Source organism: Mus musculus, chromosome 2 (genome assembly GCF_000001635.26).
Source record: "Mus musculus strain C57BL/6J chromosome 2, GRCm38.p6 C57BL/6J".
In the NCBI taxonomy this organism is placed as follows: domain Eukaryota; kingdom Metazoa; phylum Chordata; class Mammalia; order Rodentia; family Muridae; genus Mus; species Mus musculus.
The window spans coordinates 56,837,946-56,860,943 of NC_000068.7; positions in this window are offsets into that span (position 1 = coordinate 56,837,946).

Consider the following 22,998-nt stretch of genomic DNA (forward strand, 5'->3'; position numbering starts at 1 on the left):
CAACAGAAAAAACTTCTCACATGACTGATTCATATCTTAGAGATTAAAAAAGCAGAGAAACTAAACAAAGGTGAGGCTGGGCTACAACCCCAAAAGACTTTTACCCTCACAACCTACCTCTGCCATACCTATGTCTAAGAGGTTCCATAATATTCTAAGGCAGCACCACCAGTTGGTGCTAAGTGTTCAAACACATGAGTTTATGAGAGATATTTAACATTAAAATTATAATATTTCATCCCTGTTCCTACAACTCAAAATATTAATAGTCCCAATAGTGCTCACATGTCCAAAGGCCAGGGCTGGGGACTTAGCCTAGGGTGGACATACAGCTTGATAATAGAGTACTTACCTAAAATTAACAAGACTTTGGGATCCTACCTGTGACTTCAGTGATCATCAGCCAATATTGGTTAATGAGAGCAATGAGAGCAGAAAAGACGATGATAAGGACATCTCAAGAAAGGTGAGTTTCAAATTATCCAGCTTCCTGAAAGTCATGCAAAGAGTTTTAGGGGTCCAGATTTAATTAGTCATAATTCATGGGGCAGGGGGTGTTGGAAAGCCCTGTGAGTACCTACAGTGAACAATCACACCAGGGCTGGCTAAAGGGAAGTCAGATCAACTTTATATAATTTGGGGGGCCGAGGGTAGGAATATCCAGAATGGTCAAAGGTCATTGACTGAAGGCTTAAGAGTACCAAAATGCCTCATTAGCATGGAGAAACATTTCAGGAATCTCAGGTCCTAGCTGAATGGGTCCTTATCAGAAGAAAGGAAATTGATTCTGTAACCTAATTAAGGCTCTATGACATTCCTCAGGTAAAGGAGTATGTGAGCATTTTGAATTCCCCAGACAAGGTCTAAGAAGAAGACCTGCTAATCAAGGGAGTCTTCAATTATGCACAGAGTCCCAGAAGGCTATCCAGTCAATGGTGGACTTCAACATCAACAACAACAGAATAATGTCCAAAATCTCTTATGGAACTCAAGGCAAACTATTAGTTGTTTGTCCCTGTATAATCAAAATCAAGTTACATCTACTATACAATGGCAAGAGTAAGTATTACATTTTGAAAAGGTCAATAATGGGACCAAAACAAGTAAAGACCAGATCAAAGCAAGACCAAAGTTCATCAGGTCAAACATTTAACCCTATTGAACTCTGTACCTCATCTGGGGCTCAGAATCACATCGTGTGGGATCATATGGTTTTGTACATCCCTGTCCCTATAGTGCTTTGGTCGGAAGCACACATAGGCTCTCAATTAGGCCAGCTCCACTCAGTGCCCCCAGGTTGACTGGGCAACTATCACATTCTCAGCATTATCAACATCCTAGGCTCTCCACTGAAACTTAAATTTAACTTTCACAGCTTCAGCAACAGATCTCTCAGGCTCCTTCTGAAGAAAATCCAGTGCTGTTCTACATAGCTAGCCTGGGACAGTGGCACAGCAGTTATGACCCTGTCATGTTTTCATTCTGCATACCTGAAAAAAATCAACACACTGGGGATAATTCCAAGTTCTGTTGCCAGCTTAAGATGTAGCCTACCTTCTTTGACAAAGCTGTGGCAACCTAAGAATGCCTGGGTAGTGATAAAATGGTAGAAAACACTTATCAAAGCAATCATCTTTGAGCAGATTGCCTCTACAGTGACACTAACTCTTCAGTCCCTCTTTCTAGGCAATGTCCTTTTAAATGGAAGGTTTTCCAATGTTAGTATATCTTTATATCTGAAGTCTGTTGGGGACAAGGGATGGCAGAAGAGGGGTAAAATCTTGTCCTTAAAACATCCTTCCTTCATTCCATTACTAAGTCTGTGGTTTCTATTAACAGTTATTTTTTTTCCATTTTTATTAGGTATTTAGCTCATTTACATTTCCAATGCTATACCAAAAGTTCCCCATACCCACCAACCCCCACTCCCCTACCCACCCACTCCCCCTTTTTGGCCCTGGCATTACCCTGTACTGGGGCACATAAAGTTTGCGTGTCCAATGGGCCTCTCTTTCCAGTGATGGCCGACTAGACCATCTTTTGATACATATGTAGCTAGAGTCAAGAGCTCCGGGATACTGGTTAGTTCATTATGTTGTTCCGCCTATAGGGTTGCAGATCCCTTTAGCTCCTTGGGTACTTTCTCTAGCTCCTCCATTGGGAGTCCTGTGATCCATCCATTAGCTGACTGTGAGCATCCAATTCTGTGTTTGCTAGGCCCCGGCATAGTCTCACAAGAGACAGCTACATCTGGGTCCTTTCGATAAAATCTTGCTAGTGTATGCAATGGCATCAGCGTTTCGATGCTGATTATGGGGTGGATCCCTGGATATGGCAGTCTCTATATGGACCATCCTTTCATCTCAGCTCCAAACTTTGTCTCTGTAACTCCTTCCATGGGTGTTTTGTTCCCACTTCTAAGGAGGGGCATAGTGTCCACACTTCAGTCTTCATTTTTCTTGAGTTTCATGTGTTTAGGAAATTGTATCTTATATCTTGGGTATCCTAGGTTTTGGGCTAATATCCACTTATCAGTGAGTACATATTGTGTGAGTTCCTTTGTGAATGTGTTACCTCGCTCAGGATGATGCCCTCCAGGTCCATCCATTTGGCTAGGAATTTCATAAATTCATTCTTTTTAATAGCTGAATAGTACTCCATTGTGTAGATGTACCACATTTTCTGTATCCATTCCTCTGTTGAGGGGCATCTGGGTTCTTTCCAGCTTCTGGCTATTATAAATAAGGCTGCTATGAACATAGTGGAGCATGTGTCCTTCTTACCAGTTGGGGCATCTTCTGGCTATATGCCCAGGAGAGGTATTGCTGGATCCTCCGGTAGTACTATGTCCAATTTTCTGAGGAACCGCCAGACTGATTTCCAGAGTGGTTGTACAAGCCTGCAATCCCACCAACGATGGAGGAGTGTTTCTCTTTCTCCACATCCACGCCAGCATCTGCTGTCACCTGAATTTTTTATCTTAGCCATTCTGACTGGTGTGAGGTGGAATCTCAGGGTTGTTTTGATTTGCATTTCCCTGATGATTAAGGATGTTGAACATTTTTTCAGGTGCTTCTCTGCCATTCGGTATTCCTCAGGTGAGAATTCTTTGTTCAGTTCTGAGCCCCATTTTTTAATGGGGTTATTTGATTTTCTAAAGTCCACCTTCTTGAGTTCTTTATATATGTTGGATATTAGTCCCCTATCTAATTTAGGATAGGTAAAGATCCTTTCCCAATCTGTTGGTGGTCTTTTTGTCTTATTGACGGTGTCTTTTGCCTTGCAGAAACTTTGGAGTTTCATTAGGTCTCATTTGTCAATTCTCGATCTTACAGCACAAGCCATTGCTGTTCTGTTCAGGAATTTTTCCCCTGTGCCCATATCTTCAAGGCTTTTCCCCACTTTCTCCTCTATAAGTTTCAGTGTCTCTGGTTTTATGTGAAGTTCCTTGATCCACTTAGATTTGACCTTAGTACAAGGAGATAAGTATGGATCGATTCGCATTCTTCTACATGATAACAACCAGTTGTGCCAGCACCAATTGTTGAAAATGCTGTCTTTCTTCACTAGATGGTTTTAGCTCCCTTGTCGAAGATCAAGTGACCATAGGTGTGTGGGTTCATTTCTGGGTCTTCAATTCTATTCCATTGGTCTACTGGTCTGTCTCTATACCAGTACCATGCAGTTTTTATCACAATTGTTCTGTAGTAAAGCTTTAGGTCAGGCATGGTGATTCCACCAGAGGTTCTTTTATCCTTGAGAAGACTTTTTGCTATCCTAGGTTTTTTGTTAGTCCAGATGAATTTGCAAATTGCTCCTCCTAATTCGTTGAAGAATTGAGTTGGAATTTTGATGGGGATTTCATTGAATCTGTAGATTGCTTTTGGCAATATAGCCATTTTTACAATGTTGATCCGGCCAATCCATGAGCATGGGAGATCTTTCCATCTTCTGAGATCTTCTTTAATTTCTTTCTTCAGAGATTTGAAGTTTTTATCGTATAGATCTTTCACTTCCTTAGTTAGAGTAACGCCAAGATATTTTATATTATTTGTGACTATTGAGAAGGGTGTTGTTTCCCTAATTTCTTTCTCAGCCTGTTTATTCTTTGTATAGAGAAAGGCCATTGACTTGTTTGAGTTTATTTTATATACAGCTACTTCACAGAAGCTGTTTATCAGGTTTAGGAGTTCTCTGGTAGAATTTTTAGGGTCACTTATATATACTATCATATCATCTGCAAAAAGTGATATTTTGACTTCCTCTTTTCCAATTTGTATCCCCTTGATCTCCTTTTGTTGTCGAATTGCTCTGGCTAATACTTCAAGTACTATGTTGAAAAGGTAGGGAGAAAGTGGGCAGCCTTGTCTAGTCCCTGATTTTAATGGGATTGCTTCCAGCTTCTCTCCATTTACTTTGATGTTGGCTACTGGTTTGCTGTAGATTGCTTTTATCATGTTTAGGTATGGGCCTTGAATTCCTGATCTTTCCAAAACTTTTATCATGAATGGGTGTTGGATCTTGTCAAATGCTTTTTCTGCATCTAACGAGATGATCATGTGGTTTTTGTCTTTGAGTTTGTTTATATAATGGATTACATTGATGGATTTTCGTATATTAAACCATCCCTGCATCCCTGGAATAAAACCTACTTGGTCAGGATGGATGATTGCTTTAATATGTTCTTGGATTCGGTTAGCGAGAATATTATTGAGGATTTTTGCATCGATATTCATAAGAGAAATTGGTCTGAAGTTCTCTATCTTTGTTTGGTCTTTCTGTGGTTTAGGTATCAGAGTAATAGTGGCTTCATAAAATGAGTTGGATAGAGTACCTTCTACTTCTATTTTGTGAAATAGTTTGTGCAGAACTGGAATTAGATCTTCTTTGAAGGTCTGATAGAACTCTGTACTAAACCCGTCTGGTCCTGGGCTTTTTTTGGCTGGGAGACTATTGATAACTGCTTCTATTTCTTTAGGTGATATGGGACTGTTTAGATGGTCAACTTGATCCTGATTCAACTTTGGTACCTTGTATCTGTCCAGAAATTTGTCCATTTCGTCCAGGTTTTCCAGTTTTGTTGAGTATAGCCTTTTGTAGAAGGATCTGATGGTGTTTTGGATTTCTTCAGGATCTGTTGTTATGTCTCCCTTTTCATTTCTGATTTTGTTAATTAGGATTTTGTCCCTGTGCCCTTTAGTGAGTCTAGCTAAGGGTTTATCTATCTTGTTGATTTTTTCAAAGAACCAACTCCTCGTTTGGTTAATTCTTTGAATAGTTCTTGTTTCCACTTGGTTGATTTCACCCCTGAGTTTGATTATTTCCTGCCATCTACTCCTCTTGGGTAAATTTGCTTCCTTTTTTCTAGAGCTTTTAGATGTGTTGTCAAGCTGCTAGTATGTGCTCTCTCCCGTTTCTTCTTGGAGGCACTCAGAGCTATGAGTTTCCCACTTAGAAATGCTTTCATTGTGTCCCATAGGTTTGGGTACGTTGTGGCTTCATTTTCATTAAACTCTAAAAAGTCTTTAATTTCTTTCTTTATTCCTTCCTTGACCAAGGTATCATTGAGAAGAGTGTTGTTCAGTTTCCACGTGAATGTTGGCTTTCCATTATTTATGTTGTTATTGAAGATCAGTCTTAGGCCATGGTGGTCTGATAGGATACATGGGATAATTTCAATATTTTTGTATCTGTTGAGGCCTGTTTTGTGACCAATTATATGGTCAATTTTGGAGAAGGTCCCGTGAGGTGCTGAGAAGAAGGTATATCCTTTTGTTTTAGGATAAAATGTTCTGTAGATATCTGTCAGGTCCATTTGTTTCATCACTTCTGTTAGTTTCAGTGTGTCCCTGTTTAGTTTCTGTTTCCACGATCTTTCCATTGATGAAAGTGGTGTGTTGAAGTCTCCCACTATTATTGTGTGAGGTGCAACGTGTGCTTTGATCTTTACTAAAGTGTCTTTAATGAATGTGGCTGCCCTTGCATTTGGAGCATAAATATTCAGAATTGAGAGTTCCTCTTGGAGGATTTTACCTTTGATGAGTATGAAGTGTCCCTCCTTGTCTTTTTTGATAACTTTGGGTTGGAAGTCAATTTTATCCGATATTAGAATGGCTACTCCAGCTTGTTTCTTCAGACCATTTGCTTGGAAAATTGTTTTCCAGCCTTTCACTCTGAGGTAGTGTCTGTCTTTTTCCCTGAGATGGGTTTCCTGTAAGCAGCAGAATGTTGGGTCCTGTTTGTGTAGCCAGTCTGTTAGTCTATGTCTTTTTATTGGGGAATTGAGACCATTGATATTAAGAGATATTAAGGAAAAGTAATTGTTGCTTCCTGTTGTTTTTGTTGTTAAAGTTGGCATTCTGTTCTTGTGGCTGTCTTCTTTTAGTTTTGTTGAGGGATTATCTTCTTGTTTTTTCTAGAGCGTGGTTCCCGTCCTTGTATTGGTTTTTTTCTGTTATTATCCTTTGAAGGGCTGGATTCGTGGAGAGATAATGGGTGAATTTAGTTTTGTCGTGGAAATCTTTGGTTTCTCCATCTATGGTGATTGAGAGTTTGGCTGGGTATAGTAGCCTAGGCTGGAATTTGTGTTCTCTTAGTGTCTGTATAACATCTGCCCAGGCTCTTCTGGCTTTCATAGTCTCTGGTGAAAAATCTGGTGTAATTCTGATAGGCTTGCCTTTATATGTTACTTGACCTTTTTCCCTTACTGCTTTTAGTATTCTATCTTTATTTAGTGCATTTGTTGTTCTGATTATTATGTGTCGGGAGGAATTTCTTTTCTGGTCCAGTCTATTTGGAGTTCTGTAGGCTTCTTGTATGTTCATGGGTATCTCTTTCTTTAGATTTGGGAAGTTTTCTTCAATAATCTTGTTGAAGATGTTTGCTGGTCCTTTGAGTTGAAAATCTTCATTCTCATCCACTCCTATTATCCATAGGTTCGGTCTTCTCATTGTGTCCTGGATTTCCTGGATGTTTTGAGTTAGGATCTTTTTGCATTTTCCATTTTCTTTGATTGTTGTGCCGATGTTCTCTATGGAATCTTCTGCACCTGAGATTCTCTCTTCCATTTCTTGTATTCTGTTGCTGATGCTCGCATCTATGGTTCCAGATTTCTTTCCTAGTGTTTCTATATCCACTGTTGCCTCACTTTGGGTTTTCTTTATTGTGTCTACTTCCCTTTTTAGGTCTTGGATGGTTTTATTCAATTCCATCACCTGTTTGGTTATGTTTTCCTGTAATTCTTTAAGGGATTTTTGTGTTTCCTCTTTAATGTCTTCTACTTGTTTAGCAGTGTTCTCCTGTATTTCTTTAAGTGAGTTATTTAAGTCCTTCTTGTTGTCCTCTACCATCATCATGAGATATGCTTTTAAATCCAGGTCTAGCTTTTCAGGTGTGTTAGGGTGCCCTGGACTGGGCGAAGTGGGAGTGCTGGGTTCTGATGATGGTGTGTAATCCTGGTTTCTGTTAGTAAGATTCTTACGTTTACCTTTCGCCATCTGGTAATCTCTGGAGTTAGTTGTTATAGTTGTCTCTGTTTAGAGATTGTTCCTCTGGTGATTTTGTTACACTATATCAGCAGACCAGGGAGACTAGCTCTCTTCCCTGAGTTTCAGTGGTCAGAGCAGTCTCTGCAGGCAAGCTCTCCTCTTTCAGGGAGGTGCACAGTTATCTGGTGTTTGGACCTCCTCCTGGCCGAAGATGAAGGCCCAAAACAGGATCTTTCCCAGAAGCTGTGTTGCTTTGGCCTGCAGACTGCCCGCTGCGGAGTCCCAGAATCAAGGTGGCCCCCTCGAATGTGATGCAGAAGCCTCAAGGGCTGTGCGGACACCTGTGCTCTTACCAGGAAGGTGGCCGGTTGTCTGGAGCCGGAAATGGCGCCGCCTCAGAGACTCTGTGACTCTCGCCTGTTCCAGAAGCTGCTGGCCTCTGTGTTCCACACTCTCACCCGCAGACCGCCCGCCGCGGAGTCCCGGAACCAAGGTGGCCCCCACGGAACGTGAGGCAGAAGCCTCTCGGGCCGGGTGGACCCCTGTGCTCTCACCAGGAAGGTGGCCGGTTGTCTCAACAGTTATTTTTGTTGTTGTTGTTTTTGACAATTGCTACTTCATATGTATCTAGTGTGTCTTTACTTTAAATGTACTGCCTTTCTTGCCTTGCCAAATTGCATGTTTTCCTATATTAAGCTCAATCATTTTCTCTTTATTCTCAGTATAAGCATGGCTAAAAGTGGTAAACGATATCCATGACACAGCGTGAGTGTTACATTGTCTTAAAATGTCCTCAGCCAAGTACATTAGTCCAAGTTTTTGTTTGTTTGTTTTTGTTCTTTTAGATATGGTGTCTCTGTTTAGCCCTGGCTTTCCTGGTACTCACTTTGTAGACCAGAATGGCTTCAAACACACAGATATCTGCCTATGCCTTTCAAGTGCTAGGATGAAAGGTGTATGCTACCATGCCCAGGCTTAGTCCACTAAATAAGGCTTTGCTCAAAATTTCAGGATACTGGCAGTTTATTATCAGATTCTTCATCATAGTGCAACAAAGACAGCTTCTGCCCAAATTCCTAATAAAGGGATTCTTCTTTGAAACTTCAAGGACTATGTCTTTCTGTCCACATTTTCATAGATATTTTGTTCTTCCACACTCCCAACAGAATGCTCCATTAATCTCTGCTTCCAGAATTTTAAGGCCTTGCTATGTATCCTGTGCAGCAAGGAGAATCCAGGCACATTTTTTTTTAAGAAAAAAGAATGTCTTGTCTCTATGCCATAAATCCCACAGGGTAGGCAAAGGTATTGAAGGGGAGAAAGGGAGAAAAGGGAAGATGGATAAGTGGAGGGGGAGAAGTCTCGGCTGCAGACAGAGCACCCACATTTAAAGCTGGCATGGTATATCTGCCTGTACAGCAAGCATGAAGGTAAGAGATATGGTAAGCTAGACAACTCACTGGCCATCCAGTCAAGCTCAAGTAGAAATTTTCCACTTTAGCGAGAGACTGTTTCTCAAGGCAATAACATGAGAAATAACAGAGAAAGACACTTGCCTTTCTGCTCTGCCCTTCACACACAAATGCATGTAGCACACATAGACACACTACACACACACACACACACACACACATTACAACAAAGGACAACTTCTAATTTCTTTTAAAGAAGGATTAATAAAACTGTGTTGTCTGTGGGAAAAAAGAAAGAGAGAGAGAGAGAGAGAGAGAGAGAGAGAGAGAGAGAGAGAGAGAAAGAAAGAAAGAAAGAAAGAAAGAAAGAAAGAAAGAAAGAAAGAAAGAAAGGCCTTGCTAGCCCACAGCTTCAAACTCTTTCACATACCTTCTGTCTTAGTCAGGGTTTCTATTCCTGCACAAACATCATGACCAAGAAGCAAGTTGGGGAGGAAAGGGTTTATTCAGCTTACACTTCCACATTGCTGTTCATCACCAAAGGAAGTCAGGACTGGAACTCAAGCAGGTCAGGAAGCAGGAGCTGATGCAGAGGCCACGGAGGTATGCTGCTTACTGGCTTGCTTCCCCTAGCTTGCTCAGCCTGCTCTCTTATAGAACCCCAGACTACCAGCCCAGAGATGGCACCACCCACAAGGGGACCTCCCCACTTGATCACTAATTGAGAAAATGCCTTACAGCTGGATCTCATGGAGGCATTTCCCCAACTGAAGCTCCTTTCTCTGTGATAACTCCAGCCTGGGTCAAGTTGACACAAAACTAGCCAGTACACCCCCTATATCCCCATTTCACAGTCCTAGATAGTCAGGTTTATCAGAGCAGTGAACCTTCTCCGTAGTACCATTTTCTGTGCTAGCTTTATTTCTCAACACTGACATAAAGCATGACAAAGAAACTTTAGGGAGGAAGGATTTCTTTTAGCTCACTAATTTAGCAGCTGTCAGTCTACTATGGTGCGGAAGGCATTGCAACTGAATTGACTTGGATCATTGTGAAAGGAATATAAGGCCTGGATTGTTTACATCTTACTGAAGAGGAAACAGACAGGCTAAAGTGACAGTAGGACTTGGTTATAACCCTCAAGGGCTCACTCTCTGTGGTCTGTGTCCTCCAGTTAATACATATGTCTAAAATGTTCCATGACCTTTGAAAAAACAAGCTTGGACTCAGTGTTCAAATAAATAAACCTATAAAATACATTTTACATTCAAATCATAACTCCATATAGACAGAAATAAAAATAAAAATAAAATAAAATAAAAAGTCATTTTATAGTCTCCTACTACCCCCTCAAATCTAATCATTTCTGCTGTTTTTGCTTGAATACATATGGTACATCCCGAACCCTACTAGGGCTTTTCTATTCCTTTTTTATTCTTTTCCAAATAAGTATTTTAGTCTATAAATTCTCCTTTTTCTCTTCTAGACCACAATTTCCTCTCTTCGTTTCATTTTCTCAATATACAAAAATGCTAGAAATTCTGTCACATCAAAAAAAATCTCTTTATTCCATATTATGATTGAAGGTAATCTAATAAAACTTTTATCCCACACATTCTATTGAAACCATCTCTTCAAATCCTCAAATTGACCCGACGAGTCAAACAGTCCTCATTTTACCTAAGTTCAAGGCTCTTACCTTAGATGTTTCCCAGCGAAGGCCCTGAGACAAGCATTTAAAGGCCAGGAGTTAATTTAGTAATTGCATAGAATGAGAAATGTAAGAGTGAGAAATAGCACAGGAAAAAAAAAAAAAAAGGAAGCCGGACAAAGTGTTATCAAAACAGGTACAGTTGGAATTGAATTCCATGAGGGATTTAATCACAGGGAATCAGAATATTTACTGCAGCATTAATTTATCATGTTGCCTGAGACAACTAGCATCTTCATGTTGTAACTGTTTCCACTCAGTGATTGAGGGAAGAATTCATTAAATTTTCAACATTTGTTGTCTGAATCATGCTCAAATGAGTACTTGCCTCTGATTTTGGAAACAGTCATCAGCTAAAGAAGGGTAGGCATTGGTAGATTTAAGACTTAATGAGAGAGGAAAAGACAAAGACGGAGAGAGAGAGAGTCACTGACAGAATATGTTAAAATATGTTCACTCTACTTAAAACTCTACCTTCAGCTGGCTTCATGAATAACATAGTCCTTGGGTTTTGTTTTGTTTTGTTTTGGTCTCCTCAGACTCCTTTGGGTTTTCCTTCCCATCTTCCCAACAGATACGTGTCCCTTTCCTATCCATATATTGTCCCAACACAATCTTACCTAGTTTATACATACTGGTGCCATCAAAGTTGCACCTTTAGCCTCTATCTTTCCCTTGATATCTAACTATAGCTATCAAATTACATTAGTTGTAATAAAAATGTTTTGAAAGTCTATTTAATTATCAATAGCATCTAAAAAATATTATACAAAGACTTTGTAAATCAATGCAAAATATGTTACTAAATATTTTATATATAAAACATACATACTTTATGTTTATAAAAAACATAACCCAGTAGAAAGTCTATAGCAGAACATATAACTAGGAAAAATGGGGGGGGGGCTATTATGGATGAGAAAATGGAAAGGGAGTCAGGCAAGAGGGTATAAGAGGAAGCAACATGAGAAATAAAAAAGGATCAAAGTATAAGGTATACATTATGAAATGGTATAACGAAACTCATTACTTTGTATAATGAGTGTATTCTAGCAAAAAAAAACGGATTTTTTAATTTGAAAACAATTACACTTATGAAATCAGATATGCATTGTGACACGAAACTTATTAAGCACACAGTGAGGCTTCCAAATACTCTGTTTCTAATTTTACCAAAAGACTTTAGGAATGTTTTTATTATCTTCCTTTTACAATAAGGAAACAGAGGTATAGTTTCATATACTTTGCCCAAAGCCCAGGCTCTACTGGCAGGTCCTCCACCTCTTTCTTACACTATGGTTTCTAAACTAGAGTGCTTTTATGCAAATATGTGACCTCAGACTATTTTTATGCACATATTACCATAAGTGTCTTAGAAGTGTGAACTCCAGAAGAATCAGAATGGTAACTTTTCTCAGTGTCTCTCATTGATGGAAACACAACACATTGGGTCAGATACTTGAAATGGCCATCTGAGGACTCCTACTCTGAAGATGGGAGAATGAAGACAGAAACCAATAATTGAAAGTCATAGTCTTAGAGTCAAGAAATATTGCTCCATAAGTACCTAATCCTAAAACATGACCGTATACCCAAGATGTGGACAAAAAGTTACAAGAGACATTTCCTAGTTGAGGTTCGAGGAATATGGGGGGGGGAGCCTCTTAGGGATGCGAGACAGATTAGAGAATCATGAGTTTCTTAATATGTTATTAATTATTTTCTTTCATTGGTCCCTAGCAAATTCTGAAGCTCTAGTGAATGTAACATAGCATAACAGATGAGTACGTCTCTAAACTCTATCTAAAGATTGAAGACTTTCTGTGAATTCAAGAAACTTGTTTTTTAAAATGTAGGATAAATATTATCTGTCTCTCTGTCTCTGTCTGTCTCTCTGTCTCTGTCTGTCTGTCTGTCTCTGTCTCTGTCTCTCTCTGTCTCTCTCTCTCTCTGTCTCTCTCTCTCTCTGTCTCTCTCTCTCTGTCTCTCTCTCTCTCTCTCTCTCTCTCCACAAACACACACACACAGGAACATACATAGACACCACAAAGACATGTTACAGCAAAGGGCACTGAAGCCAGATCTCAAAGAACATTCTAACAAAAGAGAGTGTTAAATCCTAGAACAGTTTGCACTGGTGACAATGATAAAGGTTGTTTACAAAGTTCCTGGATCATTGCTGAGGTACTTAATGTATGAATTGGGACCAAATTAAATTATATACTCAGTAGTGTTTTAATGTAACACAGTGTTACATTAGGTAACATTTAAACATCCAGGATTTATTCTAAAATTCCCTAGCATAAAAGCATAGGGAAACTTTACAATTTTATAGTTGAGATAATCAATATAAGATGCCAGAAACATTAGAATTATCAGACTAAAAATAATATTGACAATTAAAATCATATTCAAATAGATAACAGTAAATTATTTTAAATAAACAAAGGGGATTTACAAGAGACAATCTAAAATTAAAAATGTCAAATGATAATTTAAGAACATGAATGTATAATACAACAAAATTTTAAATTCACAGTGTTCTCCGTGGTGGATTGAGTACAAGAAGGGAAAGATTTCTTTACTTTGATCATGAATAACAGAAATCATGGAGTCTGACAGCTAGAGAAAAAAATATTTTTAAGTGGTCATAGCCTCAATGACCGTAAAAATACCAAATGTGTAACATTAATGTCAATAAAATACGGGGGGGACAGAAAGTCCCTTGAATTGAAAAAAAAAAAACAGTTGAGGGATCTGGAGTGCTCACTAATTCTGTGAAACAATCAGCTTACAATGTCAAGAAGCTCAGGAAAAACGTCAAAGTCACATGTCACATGCATTGTAATAAAATAAGCAAAAACTAAGGACAGAAAAGAAACCTTGAGAGAAAACAGTTAAACATATGGATGGCCTGTTGAAGAATAATAATTTAAATTATAGATCGTTTTCAAGGAAGCATAGGGCTGGGCATTAACACAGTACACAACCAAAATATTTGCTCGCCAGAATTTTGTGTTTTCTAAATATATTTCAGGAATAGACCTAAGTAAGACAGTCTTGGAACAAGGAAACTTTGAAGATGTAATGTTAGAAGAGTAGTGCTAAAAGAACTCTAAAGGAAGTCCTTTAGACAGGAAGTAAATAAAACTTTAAAAAAGAGAGACAAAAACAGTATCTCAGCAGTTTTCTTACGGATTTTAAATTATGGAGAGTGGTTGAAGGAAAATAATTATGGCACAATGTAATAGATATTAAAGTTCTTATAAACAAGAAGTATGACCGTAAGGAAGACAGCAGATAAGGGATTTATATGGTGTTAGGTATTACACTCCACTGAATGATATAATATTAATCCAGTAATGTGGCTGCACCTGATTACAAAGAGGTGAACCATAGAGGGTATTAAAGAAAGGAATAGTCAAATCTGCAGCTTCATTTGGAGACTTCAGTAATCCATTTAAAAGCACAAATAATACTGTCAAGAAAATAAAATAACGGAAAAAGATATCAACAGGAAACTATTAATCAACAGCAAAAATTTTCATGAGGCACAGGAAATAGTCTACTCGAAAAGACAGAATTCACCTTAAGATACAAATTAATCTTTAAAGCTAATTTCATGGAGGATGTATTCTAGAGCTATATATAGTTAAGCTAGAAATTAATAGAAATATAACTGGAAAAATTTCCAAGTACCTTGAAATTAAATATAGCTTTCAAATAACCTATAAGTCAAAATATTTTAGCAAGAGCAATTACAAAATATTTTGAACACAACTGCAAGGGAAAAAAATTTGCCAGTATTTATGGATGCAAAATGCGTGCTTAGAGAAAAGTTAAGCTTGTGTCCTGTTTCTACCCTCTCTATTGACCCTTCCAGGTCATCTCTTTTTTGTTTAAATAGATTCTTAAGTCATACCATACATCCAGACCACAGTTTCCTCTCCCTCCATTGCCCCCACAATATCCCCTTCTCCCACAGATCCACTTCCCCCCGCCCCCTCTCCGCCGTTCCCTTTCAGAAAAGAAGAATCTTGAAAAATCTCAAGTTTTGCATTTAGTACAACAGTAATTGTGCTGGGCCTACATCTGTGCCTGCAGAAGTCACAAGGCTAGAAATTCAGAACAAAGGTTGTTATTAATCTTGACAAAGTCACGGTAGGTACTTGGATGTTAGGAGCAGGTGTGGCGGCAGTCCTAAAGGCGCCAGGGACTGCAGCTAAGTCATATGACTTGCACCTGACTTCCTCATATAAGACACAAACATCTTGAATGCTGCTCAGGTGTACCAGGATACAGGTGAATCCAATTTGGTGGAGATTTGCCCCTGCTGCCCTGATTAGCTGAAGCTGCGTGCCTGGTGAGGTGGCGTGGCCTGCTGTGCGTGGATGGGAACTGAGAGTATAAAAGAGTGAGAGGCCCAGGGTTCGGGGGAGATATAAAAACAAGGGAGATATAAAAACAAGGGAGATATAAAAACAAGGGAGATATAAAAACAAGGGAGATATAAAAACAAGGGAGATATAAACAGGGGAGATATAAACAGGGGAGATATAAACAAGGGAGATATATGGAGAAAGAAGAAACAGGACTGAATAAACGTGTGCAGAAGGATCCTGTTGCAGCGTCGTTCTTCCTGGCCAGTTGAGCACGCGCAACAGTTGGTGCCGAAACCCGGGAAAAGAAACATCTTCAGGCAAGAGCGAAGACCCCCTGCTACAGGGAGGATTCAGAACTGCATCACGGGGAAGGAGTGGTTAATAAAAGTTCCCGTAAAACAGACTGTTGAGAAGGATCGGGCGTGGATTCAGAACTCTTCAGCTGGGGAACGGTACTGATGAAGAGAAAGAAGAGAGATGAAGACTGAATGAACTGCTGTTAGAAGGACTGGTGGTCACGTCGTTCTTGCTGGTCGAGAGCGGGCGCGACAATTGGTGGCCCGTACGGGGAACCGACTCCCCCACCGAGTTCAGAACTTTTAGCAGTCAGTGGTTGCCGGCAGGGTAAGTTCATGGTGAGTGAAACTTGTGACCCCAGGAGTTTGGGAAGGACCTCGGATAAAATAGAGGTGAGCATAAAGTTGCCAGGAAGTAGGCACAAAGTAACCCAGGAGTTTGGGAAGGACCTCGGATAAAATAGAGGCGAATATAACGTTGCCAGGAAGCAGGTACAAGGTGATTGAGGTTATGGTCTCATCACCACGAGGTATTGTGTCCATCCCCCTGGGGATCGACAGGATCGGGTGTTGACATGGGCGAGAGGGTCTGTGTGTTTCCACAGGACCAGACAGAACCTCTTTGGGTGCCGGAGAGATTGGTGAGACGCTACAAGAATGAGGCTCCTGATCCAGTTGCCCCTGTGGATGTGGTGGATGATCCCACAAGCACAAACGATGGAGCCGAGATGAGAGATCCTTTCGGTATTCCAGAAGCCGATACCAGCTCGACATGACATTCAAATTTTTCCACGCTTTTTGATCCCTGAATTCCCCTTAAAGAGATAGCCCCTCTGGCTATCTATCCCTTGCTTCAGGGAAGATGAGCGGGGATGAGAGCCCTGGGATGTATGCTTGTTATAGTGTGTGTGTTTTTTGTGTTTGGCACATGTGTTAGGTGCAGAGTGTGCGGGTCCGCACTTTCGCCATGGTAGCATAGGCTTTTGCTGCAGTGGAGGCGGGACAATCTCAGATTTGGTTTGCCACTCTAAAAGAAATTATGCTGCGTTATGCCGTGGGGTGCGAAGCTAAGCACTGCACAGAGGATAGCTTGCTGTTGGCATCCTGTGGAAGGCACGTCTGATTGCATGAAGGTTCAGTGTCCTAGTTCCCTTCCCCCAGGAAAAACGACACGGGAGCTGGCCAAGACCTCTCTGGGTGATGAGCCTAAGGGATGGTTTTGTGTAGGGCCCCTATGCTTGCACACTGGGGATCAGACCTCTACCTTCACCCATGAGGCTTGCTTGCAGCAATTAAGATCTGGCCATAGATTAATCAACATCCTGGCCTTTTGATGCACCTGCCACAAGCAAAACACATTCTCCCCAGGAGTGGCTTGGCATGATAGAGAGGTAGTCAGTGATAAGACTCCCTGGGCATGTCACCAACCTAAGACAGGGATCAAACCAATGCTGTTTGTCACCCAAGGACGGGTAAGGGGCATGGCTGCGGGGGGCTATCTACAGACATTCTCTCTGCCAAAAAAGAAAAAAGGGGGAGATGTTAGGAGCAGGTGTGGCGGCAGTCCTAAAGGCGCCAGGGACTGCAGCTAAGTCATATGACTTGCACCTGACTTCCTCATATAAGACACAAACATCTTGAGTGCTGCTCAGGTGTACCAGGATACAGGTGAATCCAATTTGGTGGAGATTTGCCCCTGCTGCCCTGATTAGCTGAAGCTGCGTGCCTGGTGAGGTGGCGTGGCCTGCTGTTCGTGGATGGGAACTGAGAGTATAAAAGAGTGAGAGGCCCAGGGTTCGGGGGAGATATAAAAACAAGGGAGATATAAAAACAAGGGAGATATAAAAACAAGGGAGATATAAAAACAAGGGAGATATAAAAACAAGGGAGATATAAAAACAAGGGAGATATAAACAGGGGAGATATAAACAGGGGAGATATAAACAAGGGAGATATATGGAGAAAGAAGAAACAGGACTGAATAAACGTGTGCAGAAGGATCCTGTTGCAGCGTCGTTCTTCCTGGCCAGTTGAGCACGCGCAACACTTGGATCCTAAGCCTAGTGAGGTGACATGGAGGTGGACCAGGTAAATACTGTGCAGATAGTGGGTGTATCACAGCTCAGGAATCTATGCTTAGAAAATCTCAAATTTTGAAATCTACTGTTAGCAAGCCTATCCAAACCTTTCTACCCTCTGCAGTATTTTGAAATAGTTCTTTTTCCAAGTCATTCTGAGAGAAGCAACCCAGACCCATAAATCAAATGTGTTATGTTTTCTCTAGCTTATAGGAGTTAGCTTTGCCGGGCGGTGGTGGCGCACGCCTTTAATCCCGGCACTTGCGAGGCAGAGACAGGAGGATTTCTGAGTTCGAGGTCAGCGTGGTCTACAAAGTGAGTTCCAGGACAGTCAGGACTATACAAAGAAACCCTGTCTAGAAAATAAAATAAATAAAAAGAGTTAGCTTTGAATCTTCAGATGTATATGTTTCATTTGGAATGCACATGGAGGTCAAGGAGTCACAGGGTCATGAGTAAAGAGGCATGGTAGGAATGGTTTTGGTGGGGAAAAATATGTACTGGTATAAAGAAGTAAAGAGAAATAATAGAACAGGAAGGCTCAAATGGGGTGAGAGTGGGATGGTGGGGAAGAGGGGAAAATATGGGAACAGTATCACTATACAACTCAGACTGCTTTCAAACTCACACTCCTGACTCCACCTTCTAAATACTAGGAAAACAGTTGTCTGTTTTCCAAGGTGACCAATATCCAGATTGGTTAACTTATAGAATAAAATATCACTCAGAAATTAGATAAAACAAGTAGACAAAAGCCAGACAAAGGGTCAGAGGAACTTCTAATTTATGTAAGTAGAATCACCCAGAACTCCATTTAAAACGAAATCCAGAAAAAAAAATAATAAGAAAAAATATAAAAAGAAATAAGAAAATCAGTTGCCTATATAAATGAGAAGAGTCTGAAATCAATCATAAAAGGAGAGGAAGGAAATGTCAAGTTACAGGTATGTTTTATAACTTCACTGGAGTGATAACATTGTGGGAACAAGTAAGAACCAAAACTTAGGAAACTGGGTGCAAACAATACTAGATATAAAAGGAGCTTTTGAAATTGAACCTCAAGCACCAAGATTGCTCCATTCTCCCATTAGTTACAAACAAGGCCAAGTCCCAGTGGGAAAGTTTTTATCACATGGCATGAGATATAAACTCCTAACAAGCCCTCCGTTCTCTGAATGACAAATTTCAACTTTGTATTCCAACGGAAGCTGAATTTATTTGCATCATCCCGAATTATAATCTGAGTTATATCTTAAATAAAGTACTAATGTACACACCCAATTGAATGCTCATGAAATAAAAACCGTTTGATGTATGATTGAAAGAGCAATCCTGAGTCAGTTTCCTGAAAAGCTCCTTTCTCTCCCTCTCCTTAAGATATAAGAAATATATCCTTTTACTTTACTTTATACTCGCTGGAGCTTTCAAAACTGCTTCCGTTAGCCACAAAGCAGATGAAAAATACTGGGGAAATCAATCTTTGTAGTGTTAGTAAATGGCGCCCTTGCCCTGTGGTAGTATCAGCCAAAGTTACTCACAGGGATGTGAACTTGCCAACATGCTTGCCTTGCCTGCCACTGCCGCTGACCAGATGCTGACACTGGCAACACGAGAGTCATGATTCCTCAGTGCACTTCATTTTTCTATCAGGAATTTGCCCTTAACCTTGAAGCATTATTCTAGTCCACATGTGTATGGAAGAGAAAAGTCAAGAGAGCAATGATTAACAATAAATGGATTCCTTTGACAAACAAGTAGTTGAAAAGCCACACCATACTCACATAGTGTTACTTCCCCAACGTAGATGTGAGGTCTTGTCATCACTCACTGGTGACAATCCACCAAGATGTAGTAGAACCCAAATTCATCTGCATTCTTCACTGTTATAAAACTACTACCGGTTGGTCATATTCGGTGTGCGAGAAATGTCTATTTGCTATGCCATGAAAGTTTGATGCCAAATTTACAGAAGTTACTTTGAAATTTTAGTTGTTTTATGTGTTGTTCATTGAAAATAAGACACTCCAGTCAAATTACAACATGGCATGCCAAGGCGGTTGATTTCCATATCTCTAAGGAGCTAGAAAGTAAGAGAGAGAGGAAGGGCAGGGAGAAGGGAGGGACTGGCAGACGAGAAGGGAGAGGAAGCTCCGACTGAGGCATAAAGTAAATAGTAATAAAAAGAAAAAGGGAAAAGGGAAAAAAGAAAAGAAGATGCTCTGTTAGGCCTTTCAAGGATTCCTCCTCCCATAGCTGGATTGAGTACGGAGTACTGCCTATGCAAAACCCAGATCCGATTGTTTGGAAATCTAAGAACTAAGATGAAGGAATGATTATGAAACCACCCCTTACCTTCCACCTCTCATCCAGTCTTACAGGATTGTGGCGTTATTCAAATGGGCGTACTAGAATAATGTGAATACAATGTGGACTCTAAGCTCTGAAGGGGAGTGTTAATGAAACTGCTAATATACAAAGCAAACTTGGGACCAGCTGCTCCTGATTGCATGTGGAGCCATTTCCCTCACAGGGAGCAGGCGCTTTGGTACATAAGCAAACAGCGATGTGGGTCCTTAGACCTCAAGAGGTTAAGTGGAGAGGTTGGTCCATTTAAGTCAGTGTTTTAAATTACAACTTTTTTTTTCCTGGTTCTGAAAGCAAAGTATCCACTCCGGCTCGTCTATTTGAATTTATCAAAAAAATTCAGATTGATATTATTGGCAAGTGCTGACGTGTTCATTTGAAGAAGTCATGAGAGACATCAATTGGATATGATGTTGAAAAAGCAAAGGTTAGGTTCAATGAAAGATACACGAATTATAGTTTTAGTTTCCAAACTACTACAAATCAATTGTGCAGCATTTCATCTCAGATACACCCACTGAGGCAGTAAAGATTATCGCACTTGCTGCAATTATCCACGAGCACAGCCATTATGAAGGCGCTGTTTCTTACGCGTGTAGTCTCGTTTTTAAAGATCTGTTAATTTTTGTTTTGTTTTTAAAGCAATGACATTAGCTGCTCAATTACCCAGCAAGAGGGTTTTTACAAACTTCTCTCGAGTTTCCATAGAAATGCATTGATCGGAGCATAATTTCTGTTAATATTTCCTTCTTCTGACTCCTCCAGTTGCTTAAACTAACTGCGCACCTGCCCCTTCGCAGTCGTTTTCGTCTTTTGTTCGGCTCAGTAGGTTACCTAACTGGTGGGTTTTATTGAGTTAAATCAAGCTGTCACTTCATCTGCCTGAAGGATGACTCAAATACTACACATAATAATAAAAGAAAAGTGGGATAAAATAATCTTGTCAAGCCAGAAAAACTGATTGCTTGAAGTTGTAGCCTTCAATCAATACACTAATTCCACAATTTATACCTTTTTCAATTGAAGGGGAAAGGAACTCTGATATGGTATTTCTTGGCTCACTGACCAACTTTGACCTTCTATCTGTGTGAGTGTGGGATTAACATGAGCTTCTGCTTAGGGGAGTCACCTATGAAAATAAGAAAACAGATGTGAGCATGTGTAGCTCCAAGTAAGTATTCATTTTAGAAATGCAAGCAGCATACGCTGTTTATAGCCCATAGCTGCTAAAGTGAACATTTTATTTAGCTTGGGGTAGATAGTCTTTTCTACTTGATAATAATTTACAGCTGGAATCTGTGGCCCAAAGCACCTGAGAATTTGGCATGATGTAATTTCTTTTTTTCTTTCTTTCTTTTTTTTTTTTTTTGGTACCCTATGTAAAAATAGTGTGTAATGAGCAATATAGAGATTATTTTAAATGGCCTGCGTATTTGATTTCTTTAAAAAAAAAATCTGTCATGGGGAGAAGATAGTTTTAGGAATAGCTATAATTTCTTATAGGATATAAAAAGCTATTTCACCTCTTATTATTAAAAATACCTATCACTTTCACAAAGCTTTGGTTTGTAAATTATAATTAATTTACATACCTTTTTAAATCAATAAAAAAAAAGCTTCACTTCAGAATTCTGCACTGTTTGGCTTCATTTGTCAGTGTTTGTTTCGTTTCATAATTCCTCCCCTGCAGGCACCAACCAGGAAATAAAACTCTTTGTTTAGCAAGCCTTTTATATTTCACTAGGCCACCTGCTTGCTTTGAATTGTGGCATGCATCAAGCAGGGTACCCCAAACTAATATGCTTTCTGCTAGCCCATTCCTTAAGTGTGTGTGTGTGTGTGTGTGTGGGTGTGTGTGTGTGCGTGCGTGTGTGTGTGTGTGTGTGTGTGTGTGTGTGTGTGCGCGCGTGCGCGTGCGCGCACTCACTACAGAGCAATCTACACACTGAGTCTTAAATTTTTTGGTCAAAATTATTTTAGGTTAAAAAAACTAAGATGTACCAGTCCAGATAGTTATTGGGTCTAAATAAATCATCTCCTTCCCTTATCAAGTATTATTTTTATAAAATGGAAGCAATAAGTCACATGTAAATTTTATGTACACTACAAATGAATAAATATTTGTGTATTTCTTTCTAAAATAACTCTTTTAAGTACTGCTTGTTGTAGAAAAACAAAACTACCTTTATCATTGTGATATAATTAATCATATCTAACTGCCAGCTCTGTTTTTCTCCTTTTCAAAAATAAAGATTGGTTTTTATTATTTTCAATCATGTGTCTGCAGAGGTAGGAGGTTATGTACCCATTAGGGCAGGTGCTCACTCAGGTAGTACACAGCTCCAGTTTCTTAACCTCAGATTTGATCTTTTAAAAGAACTGTGTGAGCCCACTGTGTTGTGCAACCATTTGAAGTAGCTGTTTTGTTTTGGTTTTTTTAATAAAGTGGAATACAGCAAATCAACAAATGATACTTGCTTTTTATAAATCAGAGACCAAGAGAAGAGAATACAGATACATGTTTTTCTTCACTGAAAACACAAAAAAATACTTGCTTTTCCCAGAGCAGACATCCTCTCTGTCCAAACCATATTATTTTAGGAAGAGAAACAAGACAAAGAAAAAAAACATAAAATTTTAAATCCTTCCTTCTACAGACACTCCCATCACTGCAGTCTCCACACTAAACTCCTTCTTACCTCCAATTAGGATAAAGCCAAACTTCCACTTTGAAATTTGCACTTTTACACAAACAGAAGTATGTATTTATTTAAGTGGTTTAAAAAGCACATTCAAACATATACCTAAATTATCTAGAATATGAAAGAAAGATAGAAAGAAGGAAGGAAGGAAGGAAAGAAGGAAGGAAGGAAGGAAGGAAGGAAGGAAGGAAGGAAGGAAGGAAGGAAGGAAGGAAAAATTTTGAGAGTTCAATTAGTTACCACTGGCTTGATGTTTGTGCAAGCAATCTGACTAGATATTCTGTTCTCTATGATATTTCCATACCATTTTACCCAGTTGATTAATGTCTCCTCTGCACAGCCCTATCTTTTCTGTATTTTAATCCTTCTTTTATTCTCTTCTTGATCTCTCCTTGAGTGCTACACCAGGTTTGAGCCTGGCATGTGTACTTGCATTAATATACATTCTCCCTTTGAGAATTTATTGACTTTAAAGGCTTCTGGCTTCTGGTTAGAGTGCGGGTCATGGCTCCTAAGAGTCACAAAAAGGTCAGGAATTAAGTAGAGGGTCAGGCCAAGCAGACAGT